The 19,188-nt window shown below is 40.9% G+C and overlaps 1 protein-coding gene across 1 annotated transcript in view; it reads left to right on the top strand.

Annotated features, from left to right (window-relative positions):
• Positions 1–6,128: 6,128 nt before the first annotated feature.
• Positions 6,129–19,188, top strand: part of nlgn1 (neuroligin 1) — a 292,093-nt gene continuing 279,033 nt past the window's right edge. The window contains exon 1 of the mRNA XM_046391164.1: positions 6,129–7,389. The gene's annotated coding sequence lies outside the window, so the exon portion shown is untranslated. The remainder of the gene's footprint in view (positions 7,390–19,188) is intronic.

Raw genomic sequence — 19,188 nt, 5'->3', positions numbered from 1 at the left:
CAATCCATCCAACAATTGTTGAACTACTTAAACTATTTGTCCCAAAGGATGCATTCTACTTATTTTAGGAAACCCCAAACTTTTTCTCTCGTGAACATCAACTGACGGCTTGTGGGCTTCCAGGACCATCAAAACTTTCCATCTGGACTGCAAAATATTAAGGAATTTAGAAGATGTATGCATCAAATGTCGCTCACCAGTAGCATATGCCCAGTATGTCGTGAGAGTTAATTATCTTGCCAACCCCTGGGAATGAGTCAAAAAGTCTTTACTTCATAGTTCACCTGTTTACTGAATCAGATTATTCTCCAGCTCCATCTCTTCTACTCTGTGGATCCACTAATAAATTATTTGGCACCCAATCTGCTCATTTTCTGGGGTAACTCTGGGATTACTAAATCACCTTGTCCGTTGGATGGATTTCCCATGTTTTTTAGAAGTCACTGAGGCTAAGGCTAATAAAAACAATATATAAAATAATATTAATTTTTAATAAAGTAAAAGTATTAAAGAGGATAATTAGGCCTGAAAACCATTAATTTTTTTTTTAAATTTTCATTTTAATTTTACATTTTTTCCACTTTGAAAAATGTAGTTATACTTTGTGATTACTGCTTATTAGCAAACGTCAGCGTGCTAAAACAATTAACTAAGAAACAAGATACCTCATTTTCTTCTCCGCAGCTAGATGAGATGCACCTGGCTTTAATGTATCTCCAATTAAACACATCTGTGTCAATATCAGATGATCAGACAATTGCTGTGTTTATGTACCGTGTGAAAGAAAACACACCTCACTGTTCTTTTTCTAACCCTACACACCTAAACTTGTACATAAGTGGTGTGTCATGTTAAGCATGTGTTCGAAAAGCTTTGTGGCAGGAAAGCTCTGCTTCATTGTCCACAGATGCCAAAGGGTGCATCTGAATGAGAAGTACAAGGATGTAAGAAAATGTGGGTATGTGACCAGCGAGGATTAAAACGTCCGTGGTATGGTGGGTTCATCAGAGCCACCTGTTTCTGTTTGTCAGCGGTTGATAGGATGCAAAAAATGAAAGAGCTCTTTAATTGTCTTTTTGATCCTGAGCTATGATAAAAGATTTTTAGATGTTGGCTGGATATCTCAGTTTGTCTGCCAAACTGCCCCAGGTGAACCTATATAACAACGTAATAAAATAATTGTCATTTTAATCATTTTTATCTAACTGTCATTTTTATATGTTTTACTGACAAGGTTCTCATATTTTCCAGATATGAGTTGTGGTCTGTTTAGCTAAGAACTGAGTTAAGAAAACCCAGAAACATGTTCAGGCATCCCTGCTATCCCTTCAGCAAAGCTTTAAAAAGGTGTGTATGTAACATAACAGATTTTCTGTGGATATGTGTCGCTGAAGGCGTGTGACTTCACAGATGTGTGGAGGTGTGTCTGACGTCAGATGTTTTTTCGTTTGTTATATTTTTTCCCCCCCTCAGTTGACATCTGAAGTTCTGTACCTGCTAGTGGAGGGCTGAAAATATGTGCGGCAACCAGGTACTGTGAGTACATATCTGAGCTGAATGTGACATCACAGCTGCGGTTGAGTGTGACATTACAATTATTTTGTGGGTTTTTCAAGTGTGTATGTTGCAGTTGGATTAAGCAGATATTTGTGGTATTACCAGAGTGTGTGTGTGTGTGTGTTTGTTTGTGTGTGTGCACATTACAGGTGGTGTTGAAGCAGAGTGCATGTTTCAGTACAGATATTTTGAGTGCCTGTTTGCATATGCATAGTTTAGTCTTTGATGCCCTTGCTCTGTGCGCGCTCATTCGCACTAAACCACAGCAACATCTGTACGATGAAAGCTCTGATGGCTGTGTTTCCATGGAAGCACTCACACAGTTCCTATGAAATATAATATCTACAGAAGAAAATATTTTTAATGGCCACTGAATTAGATGTCAGCAGTTGATGACAGATGAATGATGAATTTTCTCTTTGTCAGACAACAAATGACTTCAGAATTAGCAAGCTATTTGGTGAATTTAAGTTAAAACAAGCTGATCAACAAGAAGGTTCCTAGCGCTGCACTAGTCCATGTCTATAAAATTCCATGTCTATTTCTATTATGTAGGAATGCTCCTTGAAAAAAACATGCCTTTTTCTGAGACTCTGCTGAGTATCCACTAGTGTTTCAACATACCATTTCAGTGTAACTTTCTGCCTGAGCTTCATATTGTTAACTCCAGTATGAACAAAAGTGGTGTGAAGACTTGGGCAGAGGTCAGTGAGAGCAGGGATGAACTCAAGCAGATCTGGGATTTAGCCACCAGACAGACAGTAGGTTAATCCACAGGGCAATTCACAAATCTAATTATTGAATCTAATTATATTACCACAGAAGAAGACATTGTGAGCTCTTGTCTCAACGCCACTGTGTGTAGGTTTGAGTGAGGATGGAATTGGACAGGAAATGACTTTGCTGTGGACCAGGACTCTTGAAGAAACCCTCCCATGAGCATCACTGGGATCATTTTCTCAGTGTTTTGAGCTTAAGTTTTAATGTTGCCAATATGCACAGAAAGCCAGGGCCTGAGTGTGTTGAAGACACGAGGTGGAATGTCAATTCAGCAATGACACTGAGATGGTGTCTTTGACTGTATATAAAGTAAGATGATGTATCTCCACTGCACATACACGAAGCCAAAATATTCCGGACAGAAGCGCTACCATCTTGCTCTGGTGACATCATTTGGAGCCAGAGTCTGTGAAGTAGTGTTTGGGCAGTGGAGCCACAGAGTTCTAGTCCATACATCCTCCCAACCTAAATGTGAGCAGCATTCAGCTGTCAATCATGACATTAAACCCCCCTTTTTATAGCATCAAATGGCTAACAAACTTAACAAAAACAGGAACACTTGAATGTACATCAGCATGATAAGAACTGTCTAAAATAACAGATACCATGTTTTAGAAAAAATTATTTGAGATGTACTTCAAGTTTATAGTCTGAAGCATCCACTAATGTGGAAGAGGAGGGGTTTATTCATGAGCTCTCATGTTGTCCATCTGTGCACAAAGTTAATGGCTGGTATGAATAGATAGGTCAACAAAACCAGACCCTCCAGACCTTAACCTCAATGGCTTTTATTGTAACCATAATAAGGAAGGTTCCCATATGTTCAATAAATACTGTATTTTGCCGTGCATTTTTGGAGAACTAGTCACATCTGGGCAGTGTCGATTTTGGCATCTGATTGGCTTTTTTCAAATTTGAGTTGGTTTTCGTCTTGTTAGTCTTAATTTTCAGATGCATATTAAATGTGTGTCCTTGACGTTACAGCTGTCGCCTTCTTTGTTGTGTACAGTCACCTTGGTTGCAGATAGTTGCAGTAATCACAGTTTAGTTGTTCACACACACAGTGCCCATATCATGCTCTGTACCAACAAACTGACTCTCCTCAGTAAAAGCAGTTGTCCTCTCCAAACTCTAGCTGTTGGAACAGAAGCTCTTTCACTGTCCTTATCCTCCACCCTGCATTACTGCGACTACATGTTCAGAGTATCATTTAGAAGCTGGGATCACTCACTCGTTCACATAATGCTGTTTACTCGGGGTCAGGGTCAGGGACGTGACATGACGGAAGCTGCAAAAAAGCAGGAAAACATTAACAAAGAACAATTTCTTTTGTGAAAGTCCCAAGGAAATGTTGGATAGTTTGAATATCAATATTAATCCTGTGCTCATTCTCACCAATAGCAACAGGAAAGAAACTGAAACTAACAATTACATTGCATAAACATCCAGCGCCTTTAATGATGTTGCATTAACTTATCTTTTTAGAAATGTCAATGTGCTGGCTGCATGTCTTTGTAGCTCATTTTAGTCCATGAATCTGTTACTTTGTTCTTTCAAGAACCAGTTATGCTGAATAACATTGCTGACAGAGACGTTCCTGAAATAAATCAGCACTGGTCGGTAGCTGCAGTGTGCGATTCTTCAGATGTATGCAGGTTGTAGAAAAACAAAAAACATTAAAATAGTACTAAACTAATAATTAGTCTTTCAAATTATCGTCTTGTTTTTTCTCATTAGCCATAAACGTCACACATTATCATACATTATTATAACTGTAGTTTTCAGAGGTTACTTTGTATGTTGTCACTGTTTTCATTGATGAAATCAACGCTGCATCCTGGCACGTGTGCACTCAAACTAAACAGGATTGATCACATAGACAATGGATGTGTTTCCTTTGTATCACAGAAATGTACTTTTCTGAGTTTGATCCTGTCTAGACATGGCTTGTGTTTTGAAGATGCATTGTTGCTGAAACTCAGAACTCTATGGTGATCCTTTGATGTTGTAACTTTCCAGCAGTGCACTCGTGGAAATAAAATGTTACTCACACCAGTGTGATATGATGATCCATGTGTATGTGGATCTGAGGCAATTGTGCCACAGCAATGATCAGCAGAGTAGCATAGATTATGTCAGTCACCAACTGTAGAGGTAAGAGCAAGTGACAGAAAAATGTTAACATACCGCCCACCCTCGTGTGCTGCTGCCCAAATGAGAGGCTTACTCAAATGTTGTTAAATAGCCAGTGTGAATTAGATAACCATTTGACTCTCAAGTGGACATGGGACAAAAATTCAGAAGTGGTTATTAGGGCTAAAACATATTCTGTATGTATTTATAGACCTGCTAGCTCACACAACCATCCTATTTTCCACTAGTGGAAGAGAGCAATTCCACCACACTCTATGGTCCTTGTCTGTGCTAACTGCACTACTGTGGAGTGCCAGCTCCACTGGTTTGTGAACTACGGATTTGAACTCTTTTGGTTTGGCATGTTTGTTGAAGAAGTGACTGTATTTGGACAAATGGGTAGAGCCGGGAAAGATACTGATTGGATCGGACTGAGAACCCAAGGACTTACCATGGCAGTGACGTCACAGGGCATTGTAGCGCACACCCTGCTTTATCATCTACTTTATTATTATGTGGAACCATAATTTACCAAACGAACATCACCGAGATAACCGAGACCACAAGCACATTAGGAAATTGTTTACTGAGGTGATAAATCAGTTGAGAAGGAGTCTCATTTTCTTATAATCTTATATACAAATTCACTTCTTTTTAAAACCAGTGTTTTCACCCCCTGCTGGCCTTTTGAAGTAATGCAGGTTTAAGGCACTTCTGCACTGGTTTTACATTTCAGAAGGAGAAGCTTGCTCAAATTTTATACAGGCAATGGCACGGACAAATATGTCTGCTCTGAAGAAAAGTGAAGTAAAAATCCAAAGTCCATTTTCTTATTACTGAGCCAAGACCTGAGCGCTGCATTATGACTAACTAAGAGATTTTTTTGGGTTGATTGAGAAAGCTGCAAAATAAAAGAATAATAGTGATAGCTTGTTTTACACAGTTGAGTCAGACACATCTGCTCCACTTTAAGCAGAGCAACAAGAACTAATTCAGAGTTAAAAAGAAAAAAAATGCAACATTCAAGGTCAAGCGTATGGGGCCCAAAATTCAGCAGTAGCTTACTGGACCAAACATCTTCAGACTTGCCTTCACTTAGTTGTCAAAAGTTTTGTGACATCCAGAACTTCTAACAGTAAGACAGAGGATGAGAGATGCCAGGCCACTGGGGTCGTTCCGCTTCATGAGTAGACACGGCTATGTATGGTCTGCATATCAATGAAAAGATACGTAACGTTATGGAGCCAAGTTGAGGTATGAACCCTGAAAAGCAGTGGGAGGATAAACCAGGGGCACACTGATGACATTTCCAGATAGTGGAGGAATTTCCTGTTTCGATTAACACAGTTCTAACTGAGAGGGAGAATTTGAGAAAGTGACAATTGTCAAAATATAAAACCAATGACTACCCTTTAATTCAATAAACTGGTTCCCAATCAGTTTTCTATTACTTGGACTTCAGTAGTTTTTTTTTTTTTGGTCAGATACTGTATAGTTTTAGCTCTTTAACAAACAAAAATGCATTCAAATGAAACTTGAACGAGACACATGTTTGTTTCTTCTGTCATTTCCTTTGTGTTTTTCTGCTTTTCCCTTTTCCCCTGTGTTTCCCAGTGCTCCTCTGTCTCTGTGGGTGTGGGTTTGGGCTCTTTCCTTTATCCTCCTGGCTTCTTTCTGCACACCTGCCCTGTATCAGCCTCATTCGCCCTGCCCTGTTCCCAGTGTTTTCCCCAGCCAATCAGCTCCTCCTGTTTCCTTACCTTACTCCCCTCACCTGTGCTTCTCCACCTGCGCCTCATCTCCTCGTCACTTTAGTTTGTATTTTAGTCCAGTTTTGAGTTCAGTCTTTGTCTATTCATCCTGTGATCCATCTTCATCACATGGGTTCTGTTATTCAGTGTATTGCTATCCAATCTGACTCTGGTTAACTTTTCCAGGTTTTGGGGAGAGGATGGTTGAGTTTCCTTTTCTAAAGGGTCTGTGCACAGAGGGTCCTTTGAGGCACATTTGGAAGCACTCCATAAACAATCCATATAATCCATATAATTAAAAAAATATGTTTCAGTTATTTCATAATCGTCATAATTAATTCTAGCAAGATGTGAAATCGAACATTTTTTTTCTGCAGCTGTTATTTATTTCATTTATTTATTGTATTACACCATTTACAGCAACACCCAACTCACATTTCTGATACAATACAATTTATCATGCGTGGTTCATTACTTCTCCTGAAAGGCACACATGAATTAAAAAGTCTCACGCTGTCGTGTATCTTTAAGAAGAAGCTGTGGTGGGGGTGAACTCGTGGCTGTGGAGTTCCCTGAAAGGCCGCTAGGCGCGTCTCTGCTCCATGAAAGCTGCCGAAAGAGACTGAGGGCTGGAGGAGGAGGGGGAGGAGGAGGAGGAGGAGGGAGAGGAGGAGAGAGCAGAGAGAGAGGACGGTGTTTTATCAGCCAAGCGCAGCCTGAATCGTGAGGAGCGGACGATGGGGGGGAAAAAAATCCCACTCTTGTTTCTTTTTCTCCAAGCTCAACGTCATTAACATGTAGACTGATGCGCGTCAAAAGACCTGGAGCGTAATGGTATTTACTGTCTAGGAGAATTCAGTTGTAATTATAGTTGTGAATTAAAAACATTTTGGATTAACAACGCACTTGTTTTTGGACTAAAAGGGTTTCCTTATTGTTTCCGCGCGTATATAAATCTTGGACCGCATTTAACCTGAGTTTTTACCTTCTGGAGTGAAAAGTGCGCCAGCCTCGTTTCCCAGGCTTATTTCCAACGCTTGAGCGTCGGGATTTTTTTGGGGCGCTATGTGGATTTTGTAAGGAATGCACCTTATCCTAACAGGACATAACGCACAGAGGAATATTGTCTGAGAGGGAAAAGGCAGCGGATGGGAACCTTCCTTTTAAGGTAAATACACGTTCACACTTTAATTCTGCGATCTGTTAGACATCAAGAAATTCTGTTGTGAGCTTTGACACTTTAACTGGAGGGGGGGGGGACAAGCAACTGCGATGCAGCGGGCTGATTTTCTTAGTTGATGATTTACTCGGCAGAATGATGTGGTATCGGTGGAGGACAAGTTCAAGTGGATGTTGAGATAATGAGTGCCTTTCTCTCCACATGACGTTATTTCTGCTTAGTGGAAGGGGTTACTGATGAGGGGAACTATGCATTGGCGAGGCTGTTGGAAACGTCTCCCCCCCCGTGCACAGCAGAGAGCTGCATCTCCTCCGCTTCTGTCTGCCACTTTGGGCTCTCTCTCACTCTCCGTTCCAAGCGCATGGACGCACAGAGCTGCGCACTCATCAGGCACGCTGCGCAAAATAACCGGCTTCGAAAATAAAGCGTTTACTGAACTGTCTGAGTGCTGAATGTGTTCTGAGAAATACTGCCTTGATGTAGAAATATGTGACAAATTCACCATCCGTCTGTCTGTCCGTCGTTTGCCACCTGCAGACTGTGACTGCGCGTCTAAATCTTCTATCTTAAACTGTCACTGCTCAGCATTATCTTGAATGAGGGAAGAACCCGATTGGATTCATTCTTAAGCTAAATGGACCATGTGAATCCGTACATTTTGGGTAGTGATCCTGGAATTAGAGTTATATAAATAATCAAATGAGCTTAAAGCTCCTCCCAGGCTGATTGCTGGGGGTCAGGATGGAGGGGAATTGAGAAGAACGTTATGTGTGTGTGTGTGTGTGTGTGTGTGTGTGTGTGTGTGTAGTGAATGGAGTCTCTCTATCCTCTGTCCGATCCAGGAGGAGGAGGAAAGTTGCGCCCGTCGGCCGCTGCGGGGGCACCATCACCAAATAAAACTGGATGAATGCGGTATTTGTGTGTGCGCTCCGAGGACTTGTCACAGCAAAAATGAAGCAGAAAAGAGCTTTGGGGGCTGCGATATGGCCCTCACTCATATTGTCTTAAATGACATTCACCCATCACACCTATAGGTAAAGCCAGGGCAGGCTTTGATAGGCTGAGGATTAGCTCACTTAGAGAGAGATGTTACAGAGGTGTTACTCGTGGCTTCAGCTTCGTGGGCTTTCTCTTTCTTTCAAAATAAATATAAAAATCGCCTTGCAGATGATCCTAATCAAGCCTGAGTGTTCATGTGTATATTTTTTTTTTTTTTTGCTTCATGGAGGCTACTGTCAGGCAGCACAGCAGCTCAAAATGTTAATGTGATCTCATGTGGTCGGATTTTCCAAAATACAGTCAGGGGTGATGCTAGGGAACTCTAGGTCTCTCCATACACACACACGACCAAATGTGTGTGTAATCACAGCACCTTCGTGTCCACTTAAATGTACGTCAGCTTGTTTTCCATGCTTTCAAAAGAGAGAGACTGGTTGTATGAGAGCAGTCCGAAGACAGAATGACACATTGACATGAATCACGAGTAAAAAAAAAACAGCAGGTAAATGCCTGCTTGTACTGTAAGGCATTTCAAGTTGAGTTCAAGATGAATTTGAGAGTAAAAGACATGCGATCACGTGGTGCAAGTGCAATTTCAGGCATTTGATGACACAATCTGCCTGTGACCTTTAATGAAGTTCCTTGACCATGCCACCCCCACCCACCGCTGTGATTCTCGCTGCATTATTGTCTCATCACATGGCGGTGGAGGCTGCATCGATGTTGTTTTATGGAGGTGGGGTAGTGAGGGGGGGGGGCTCCAGCACTTCACACACTCAGTCCCAGGGGCCCTGATCTACATAGCTCAGCCCTCAAGGAAAACATCCACTCACCACTCATCACTGTCCCCGTCTTTTCTCCTTTCACATACTGCTGCCCTGTTGTACCAACATCCTCTCACCTACCGTCTCTGTACATAGGAGGGAGCTAGTTCATAAATGATAGGTTCCTTGTTGACTCGTGCTGTTTTCCTAGTGTTTCTGGAGAGAGTGGTCATCTCACTCTCTGGTTACCTGTTTTGTTTTGAGAGGGTCTTTATGTGAAGTTGGCTATTGAAATTGCAGCTATGGTTTAAACTGCTCTAGTGAAATGGTATGTAATGCCAATGAGACCCTGACTGTACTGTCAGTGGTTGATACCATGGGTTTGGTAATTCATCCTTTCTCCCAGTTTAACAAAGCTCTTACATTTTGTGTCTTCAACACCCATATTGACAGGACCAATTGGTTTAGAATGAAGCTACAAACCTGAGGTGATTTAACAAGCCACAGTCACATTGAGCATTGGCTATCAGTGTGTCCCAAGTCACTTATTGTCTTATTTCAAAGACATGGTCTGTCCTTTAGATGACAGAGTGACAAACTGGCTCTCCTGCTCAGATGTCTTTAGCCATGTTTCCATCAATGTATTTTGATGCATATTTTGCAGCATTGCATTATGGAAAAAAAAAACTCCCTGCTGTGTTCAGGTGTTCATCACCTTAATGAGTATGCAATGTCAGAAATTACCATCAAACTGTTGCCCTTGAATGGCAGAAATGCGTTCCACCATATTAAGTAGTAGGAAATTATATGCATGTGTATGACTCCATTTCTGGAGCATCGTGTTAGAACATCCACTTGATCACGTGATGTTTTTGAACCTCACAAACTCGAGAACTGACTTGTGAGGAACAGCGATGTAAAGTGGAAACACAAACTTTTACCAGTCAGCGTTTCCAAGTGGTTTTATTGTTGTTGCTGCGTTCTCAAAGATGGCTGGATCACTTCCCGTTTACCTCAGAGTATCAACTACCAACAACACAAGCATGACTTGATTTGTTGATTAGAACAGTAGTCTTGCACATTGTCGCTTAAATATTCAGGATTAACGTTTGTAAATTCCTGTGTTTGGTTGAAAGAGTTCATAGTGTTGAAAACAGCTGACGTCTTTTAGTGATAACAATGAGATTTGATTGTTTTCATCACAAACTTAAAAAAAGTTTACTACTGTTTGGTTAGAAAATGTGCGTGTGAACATGAGATCACTGCAAGATTCAACATTTTAAACAACCAATTTGTCAAAATATGAATATTTTCCTCCTCAGAAAATGACGCTGGTCATTTATTAAAACAGTTTCTTTACTTTCAATATAGAAGACATAACTAGCACAAAGTTATATACCTCAAAGCGTATTCAGGCTGGATAGTTAGACAGCTGAGCGTACAAATTTGTAGCATCCAGACTGAAGACAAGACGTTAGCTTAGATAAAGACAGCCTACCTTTCTTTTTTCTCATTTATAAAGTAGTGTGTGTGTGTCTGTAGTATTACAGTATACTGTTGCTCGCCCATGGGGCAGCAGCTCAGTCGAGAGATGGAGGCAGACTAATAACGAAAAGGTTGCTTGTGTGATCCGTGGCAATGTTTTTTAATGCTAAAGTGGAATCAATAGTAGAAACACTGCTGAATAAACCATATTTTGTTAAGATCTAATTGCACTGGAATCACAGCAACGAGGAAACAATTACAATACTTTAAATATGCATATTTCTTTACTGAGACAGCAGAAAACAAATTAGATATTGACAGGGATACGGAGCGGGCACAAGTGGTTTCACCCAGCTAATCTATTTTTTAAGAAGAAAGTGGTTGAGTTCTCCACTTTGTCTCCTCTCACGTGTTAATGAAAATGTGTTTTTACTGCCTGCTTCTACTTTGGTAGCAGGATGATATTCACTGGATGGACTGCAGAGTAGTGACTTTGACAGGATTGAGGAACAACAACAAATCCATTTCTGATCAGGGAAAAAAAATACTAATTTTACCTTTTGCAGAAAACAGTTTCTCTGCACACTATCTCATACATGTGACCTAAAAGCCAAACCTAAAAGGGAAAAGTTAAGGTTTTGTGTATCTAGTTAACTGAAAATTTAAAGATCAGATTGACCTAGCTCATCCATTTACACAAATCACTTGTGGTTATTAAAGCCAAAGAGAAGCTTCTGTTTGCATTTGGATGATTTGCACTGTTGGCAGAGAATGAACAATACTTCCAAAAGCAGAACAAAATCCTGAGAAACAAACCGCAGCTTTTTACCCCTTTCATAGTCTTGTGCATTAACATTTTTGGCAGCACCTGGGCTTTTGTCAGCACTCAGTACTGCTCTGCTCATGCTGCTCTTTCAATTATCAGAATGTTTTAACTGCATAGAATGAAAATAAAACAGACAACTTGCATGCTCATAATTAAAAATGTAAATAGGATTTTTGGAAGGAAAACAGGATGCGATCGTGTAAAATGTTAACAGGGGAATCATGATTCCAACAAGAGCTCCATCCAAATAAAGAATTCAAAGATGGAAGACAGGGAGGAAGCTGTTCCTGCTCAAATGAAGAAGACCACAGGGTGCACTGATACCTGCGTGTTATCAGTGATGACAGACAGAGGTGATAAGAAACACACCGAGCGGCAGCTTGTTTATGGTGGGTGGCTGCCGAAAAACAGCTTCATATTGAGAATCGGTTCAGTGGTACAGGAGTCCAGGCTGGGATATGGTGGGAGAGCTTTGTCTGTTGCACCAAATAACATGATGTCTTACACTTGTTGAACCTCCTGGTAAGCGCAGACTCGTCAACTAAGAGATTAAGAGATCAAATTAAAAATGATTTTATTGCAATGTTAATAATATTCAGACAATGATTAAATCTAAAACTAAAGACTTGAAAGTTTAAAAGAAATAAGAAATAGGAAAAATGGTTGAATATGAAAAAAAAATCTCTCTTGATCTGTAGGATGACAAAACCAATCAGCCAGGGCGAACACAAGTTAAACCAAATTATTTCGGTTTTGACAAAATGAACAGAACTGCCAAACCTGTCCTTCTGCATCAAACATGCTAAACATGAAACAGCACTTTGGTTAAGTTCAGTCCAAAAACTTGGTTTAGAGAAAGATCAGTGTAGTTTGTTGTCACACGGGACACAACCTCTGGTCTCCTGGATAAGGTGTGTGATCCAGCACTCAGCCCCGACTCCCATCACTCTTGAGATTTTCTCATGTCGTGAGCTACGTCATGCAGTGCAGTTTTTCTGATTGACTGATATTGACATGGATGTGTTTGCACTGGAGGTACATTAAGGCCCGTTGTGTCTCATCCAGATGCACAAAGGTATTTTCTGAATTCAGATGACACGCCAAGGGACAAGCCAAAATGGTGAAAAATATTTTATGTCCTGGGAATGAAACCAGACTTGAAAAGTGTGAAAGCTGGTGTTCCATTCAGAAGGTGTGTAAAGTTCTAGTAGCGCTGGTGTTGGTTGAATTATTGTTTTGACAAAATTTAACCCATTAATGAGAAATTGGAGATGAAAACATTTTATGTTACTTTGCATTAAATTGAGAGTAATAATGGCAGCACAGCATTCATTTGACTACACTTCAAACCGCTCACTTCAGTCCCTCCCTGCTGATGGATCCACACAGAAAGGTCTGTATAGAGTAATGGGAATCTCTCCTTCTTGCTTTGGTTTGCTGGGTAAATGCAGCTTTTACCAAACCATCAGCTCATATTGAACATTACAATGAATTAGAAAACACTACTTGTAGAAAACCATAAAGCAGGCCAAAGAAAGAAAGAAACGATGTTGGAAACCAAACGGCGAATTCAAATGTGGAAATCCAACTAAAGTGGCAGTTTGTGTGTGAGATGGCTGAGCAGAATAGCCTACTTCAGCCATCTTCTGTCTCACTGTGCTGAACCAGTTTTGTTGCCAAGTTTAGTTTTCTGTGAAAGGGATAGCTCAATGAGAGTGAAGCTCAAGTTCAGTCTCCCCAGGAATTACATCAATTACATCATGATTGTTCAGAATTTGATTTCCTGAGCCAAAATTAAGTGCCAACGCCATAAACATGTTGATGGACCGACCATGTAGTGTATGTAGAATGCCTTGGTTTCATGGAGGATTTCTGAGCTGTGTCCATTGATGGCTATGCAATTATTCATTTGAACAAAAATCATTTATTCACCTAAGACAACCGTATGTTTTTGTTGTTGGTTAGCCATCAAACATCTTGCAAACATCTGAGGAAGTCATAGTGTCAGGATTTGATACCAAAGAGGATTCTAAATAAGCAGACGAAGGGCACAATTCAACAGTGAAGTAAAGTCTTTTAGTGAATATTTTACGAATGGAATACCGAGCAAACAATAGGGAAATAATCACGAGAACTAAGGATAAACTGGCAGGGTCCGGGCACCAGTGAGTGAAGAGTCTTTGAGTTCGTAGTCCACAATGAAGAATCCAAAACAGCAAAGAGAATTTCAAAGGACAGGGAAGCCTAAATCTAAATCTAAGGGCAGGCTGGAACTGGAGGGTGGACCTGAACAGAACAAAGAAAGAAAACTCAGTCAAAAAAAGCAGGAATCCAACAACGGGGCAGAGACAGACCAGTGAACTGCTAAAGTATACAGCATAATCTGGCAAAGGTGGAAACTGACTTTAAATATCCATGGTGGAGGTGGATGATTGAATGCAGATGAGAGTCAGGTGTGCAGGTAAGAGGTTGATTGGGAGGCAGTTCCAGTCCGCCCCACTCCGCCCCACGTAGAACCAGATACACTCGTTCCAAAAAACAGAGAGACAGGAAAAAAAACAAAAAAACACCATAAATCCTGACAGCAAACAAATTCTTTTGTCTTTTTCTCTTAAATATTGATGTGCAGATCATTTTCTTGATTCATCAATAACAGAAAAATGGAAAAAAAAAAGTCCAAACCCAAGATGGCTCCAATCCATCCATTAAGTCCAATCCCAGTTTGTATCACATACAGACAGAAAAGCAGAACTGTAGAAACTGAAATCAGGCTGTTTTTGACTTAAAAATGACAGCGCTAAATAATGAATAGTTGCAGATTAGTTTTCTGATACCGTGGCACAATGCGGTTTGCGTCAGATCTCTCTACAGTCAACATTAACAGTGTCCAGCCTGTGTTGAGTATAACTTAAGTATAAACAGATGTATTTAAAAAATCACCAACTGTCCAACTGGTCTGGCTCATAGACAATCAGGTGACGTCTGTATGAGATGGCATAGAAAATTAATGTCATGACAATCCGGTCGCATGTTAAAGCGTAATGCACTGTTTGCTAAACAAAAAGCAGCCTGTGGCGCAGGGTGACACAGTGTTTTGTTGAGTGACTTACAGTTTGGTTGTGCTTAGGATTAGTTTATTGTCTCCAAATTCATCTGCCATAGCGCCTGTTATTGGGTTATGAGAGCATTTGGCTGTCATGCTGAGATGACTGAGTACAAAATATAGTGCGATGCTGAAAGCCATGAATCACTGGCTGTGGTTACATGAGTCCTTTTTTTTATTTTTTTATTTTTGTTTTTATCCCCTTTCAAATATAATCACCATGATCCACAATTCCCCTGTAAACAAAAAGGACTTGCCACAAAAACCATTAGGGGCCAGTTTGGAAACTAACTCTGGATTCTTATGTAGGAATTAAGATAACTGGCTCTCTCTTGCATTTGAATGTAAATTGGTTTTGTCATCCTAAAGATCAGTGTGGAGGGGAGACAGTCTGACTAATAAACAAGCAGATGATGGCTTTGTCTCCCTTCTTGTGTCTCTTGTCTGTGTGTCTATCCCTTAGGGTGTTGCTTTTAAAGGCTTCAAATCTTTTCACACATTTGTGTCAGCTGAAAGCTCACCTGAGGATGGAACTGAAAAGAACAGACTGTGCTGTTAGGCTGATAGGGCTAAGGTTACATGGCCAGAGAGAGAGAGAGAGTGTAAGTTTATATTGCCAGGGAGTTTGACTGCATATGATAAATCCATGTGCAGGGAGGCATTAAAAGGACTAAGGGTTCCTGGAAAACAAGTACAAAGAGCAGCAATAATAGACTGTTCTTCTGTGTGACATAGCTGCCAATGCTTTCTTTCACTCTTCCCCGTGCAATCTTTTTATTTTTTTTCAAATACAAATAGTTTCATTTATGTGAGCTAGTAGACGCAGAAATTCACAAATTGCTTTATTGTTTTTGTAGTTACATCGCTGTAAATTCTGAGATCTTTGGGAATAATCACCACAAAAACAATATTTTGCCATTTTTAAGGGGCGAAATTGCAATATTTGGTCCAATTCCATTTAGTGTTGCTGTCAGATGCAAAAAGCCCCAAAATCTCTGTAATAGATGGTTAACATGAAACGCCACTTTGAAGTTAGGGTTACAAAAAGATTGGTTTCACATGGAAGGCCAGCTACAGTTATGTGTGTGTGTGTGAGAGATGCTGCTGAACATGATGACACATCAGCATGTGACATCCTTGCAATGAGACTGACATCTGTTAGCCAAATTGCCTGAGCATACAAACTTCACTAACTCAAAAGGGAATACCTATGCGCTTCGTAAGAGATGATTTTGGGGAAAAAAAACAAAAAAAACCAAAAAACTTCAAAGTCTTTTGACAGGCAATTTAGATTTCACTCCTTAAAGCCAAAAGGTTACATGAAATAATATCAAAAACAAAATCCAGACCATTAGGCCCCAGCAGCTTCTAGGCCTTCGAGTCCTACTAGCTGGCTAATTATGTCTTTGATGTAGACTTGACCTCTCATGGGGTGTAACACAGGTGGAAAAGACAAGTTAAGTGATTTTAGAGATGAAATTAAAGAAACAACACAGGGGAGTTTTTCAGTAATACATAAGTAACACACTGCACAGACTCCTGAGTTTTGTGTGTACCGTAGTTTAAGTGTGATTGTGTTGACACTTGAAAGTGTGTATGAGCTTTCTAGAGGAACACGGTACACTGTGCCTCTGTCCTGAAGGGATCCATCTTGCGCTGAGCCACTGTGGTGGCAAGGAAAGCCAGTTTCATGCCAGCCCACCGCTTTCCCATTGACCCTCCTGGCAACCAGGCACAAAATGTCTGCCAGGTGAACCAAACAGAGAAGGGAAAGCACGGCTCTTTCACCACCCACGCGGATAACACGAGTCGCTTTCCACTTTATCCTGTCTACGGTACTCACTGCTCCAGCCTACTTAGTATGGACGCCCACTGACCGACTGTGTGACTGAGAGGAAATATCCACACATTGATTCTGCTCAGTCGAGATGATGGAATTGAATATAGTGTAGGCAGATTGCCGCTTAATGCACTCGTTCTTCATGTGAGGTTATGAGGCTGCTCCTGTTAATGTAGCAACCACATTTTAAAGCCGGCATGTGTGTGTCTGTGTATGTGCTGGATAGATGTCCAGTCTAGTGCTTCTGTCAAAGCCATTTGCTTGTATTGTTGATTTTGGTGTCTTGTTTTCATTACCAACTTTGAGCATGTGCAAACATTTCTACTGTGAGCCTGTGGCACAAGGACAGGAAAGAGGTGGGAGATAAGAAAGAGGTGGCGAGGATGAGCAGAACAGGAGGAAAAGTGAGTTGACACATCCTCTCCGTGCTTGTATACCTTACTGCTGCATAGGCTAGAGTGTGTGTGTGTGTGTGGGCTGTGTGTGTGAAGCGCTGGAGGCTCTGTGGAGTCAAAGTGGCGGAGGGCACACTGATCTAGACTGACAGGCCAGAACGCAGGCTACATTCCCCAGTCAACAGCCTGAACAACAGTCAGCCAGCCTCTTCCATGAGCGGAGGAGTCAGAAAACAGAGAGTTGGTCTAAACCTTGTAAAAATTAAAAAAAATAATAAATAAATAAATTGGAAACTATGTGAAGACAGACACTTATTGGAAAGTCCTTTCATTGTCTGTCTTGACTTTTCTTAATATTGGAGCTGTACTGACACTTAAAGACAGGATGTCTGTAAAGTCTTCCCAGCTCTGCAATTGTAACAACATTCAAAAATTAGAAAATTTAAAAAATGCTGACCAAGAAGCGGTCAAGGCTTTGTTGGACCAGAACGGCAAAGATGTTGGTTAACAGAAGTGACGCAAATGGACATGGGGTATTTCATAGGCTAAAGGTTCTTATTTTACATACACTATATGGACAAAAGTATTGGGCTACCTGGCCATTACACCAGCAGGTATTTTAATGACATTGCAGTCTAAATGCATAGATGCAGACGCTTTTACATCTATAACATCTTCCACTCCTCTGGGAAGAGAGGGGTGGAGGGGGGCCCTGTTGCTGCGGGATTGGAGGCATAGCATTGTCCAAAATGTCTTCTTACGCATAAGCATTAAGATTTCCCTTCACTGGAATGAAGGGGCCTAGCTCAGCCCTGAAAAACAGCCCTATACCACGCTCGAATTAAATAATTGAAATGTGCATCCAAATACTTTTGTCTATATAGTGTACGTGTGTGCTGAATTGTGAGGTTCAGTATGCTGCAATACTTCTTGCCACTGATGACTGAATACTCAGTTTTACTCTTGTCTCAGTAAGTGAAGTGGGATGTGGATGGCCACAGTATGTTACGACCATTTTGACCTCAAGTTGTCCATTTATTCCAGCCAACGTGATTGTGCTCCTTTGCTAATTCTCTATTATGTCCGTTATTATCACCTCAGTCTACTGGTTTTACCTCCTCTACACAACAATTGTTCTATTCATGAATGTATTTCCAGCCATTTATCAAGAGTAACTTTAGAAGAAAGCTGTTGGGTTATATTGGAGGTACAGTTACCATGGCACTGGTCTCTGCTTGTACTTAATGCTCATTGGAGAGCAGTTCTTATCATGTTTGCTAGAGACAGGTTTTAACCCTGTAAACCTATTCAGACAGGACTTCTACCTTTTTATGAAGAGTGAATTGGGGGGTGGTCACAAACTGTTGAAACCAGCACAGTATCCTGAGAAACTATATCCATGTGGGACAATCCTTTGGCTCATAATTTTTGCCCAAAGCTAACATTCAGTTTGTCCTTCATATCTCTCATATAAGCACCATGCTGTAACTATGATCTGACTATAATCTTTACCACATTGCATACAAAAAAATTGTATAAAGTGTGAATGTCTGGAATGGAATAGGAAAGTTAAAGAAAAATACCAAACAAACCAAAAGAAACACAACAGTGTCATGCACACTGGATTACTGGAGCATGGTAAACCTCCCAGTATGAGGTAACTGTACAACTGTGATGTGAAACTATTTATAGTGCACTTTGTCAGAAAAGTTCATCCTCCCCTACCCTTTCCCTGGCTCATCTTGCTCTCTTTTTCACCCTCACACACACACATACTCATCACATTCTCAGGCTGACTGGTTCTCTCAGACCAGCGAGAGGTTGAAGCCGGACGGACCTGCAAGCTAAGCACATCCCTCAAATAGTCATAAGCACCTCTTCAATAAATCCCTTCCACAAGCCCTGATGTGTGTGTGTGTGTGTGTGTGTCACAGGCAGAGGTGAGATGAGATGCTTAAAATAGGACAGACAAAGGGATGGAGGGATGGCTAAAACGCTGTGATGTTGTGAGGATTTATCACACAACAGTGGCGAGTGGAGAGATGGATGGATGGATAATAGGAAATAGAAGGAGGATATGGATGAGACTGACTAAAGCACAGGCTGATGGAGTGTTTAGCTGGGTGACTGACTAAGCCATAAGTCTCCTGTGAGCTCTTATGGTCTCTCTCTCTCTCTCTCTCTCACTCCCTCTCTTTATCTGTTCTACCCCTCTCTCTGCCTCTCTTTAAAATAACACTACGTTCTGTGTGGTGACAAGCCAGGATGAAATGATTGGCCCTTAGTTTTCCCCCGACTGCCCTCTCAGATAATCACTACACCTACTGGCTGCCTCCACATGCTGACTCTACTTTATTAAAGCCAGTTTTTCAATA

The sequence above is a fragment of the Scatophagus argus genome, chromosome 6 (assembly GCF_020382885.2).
Source record: "Scatophagus argus isolate fScaArg1 chromosome 6, fScaArg1.pri, whole genome shotgun sequence".
Taxonomy (NCBI): domain Eukaryota; kingdom Metazoa; phylum Chordata; class Actinopteri; family Scatophagidae; genus Scatophagus; species Scatophagus argus.
Note: the sequence above shows the minus strand (reverse complement) of the source record. Positions and strands in the feature narration are given on the sequence as shown.